The sequence below is a fragment of the Solanum tuberosum genome, unplaced genomic scaffold, assembly GCF_000226075.1.
Source record: "Solanum tuberosum cultivar DM 1-3 516 R44 unplaced genomic scaffold, SolTub_3.0 scf00131, whole genome shotgun sequence".
Lineage (NCBI taxonomy): Eukaryota > Viridiplantae > Streptophyta > Magnoliopsida > Solanales > Solanaceae > Solanum > Solanum tuberosum.
This window is the reverse complement of record NW_006239054.1, coordinates 682,584-682,799: the sequence shown is the minus strand read 5'-3', so window position 1 is coordinate 682,799 and position 216 is coordinate 682,584.

Sequence of the window (216 nt, the reverse complement as noted above, 5' to 3'; positions counted from 1 at the left end):
AAACACGATCTGAAGGTTGCTGGTCGGAATAAAAGACTGCAGCAAAAGAACCCTTTTTCCTCTCTTTTCTCTCTTGTTGAAAGCTCTCTCAAAAAACCTCACTTATGTCCTAATGTCTTTCAAAGACAATACTAGCAATTTGAATTATTCTCTTAAAACCATCCTCTATTTATAGAGTTGTGCTTTTCCTTACAAAGCCAAAACCAACTCCAAATA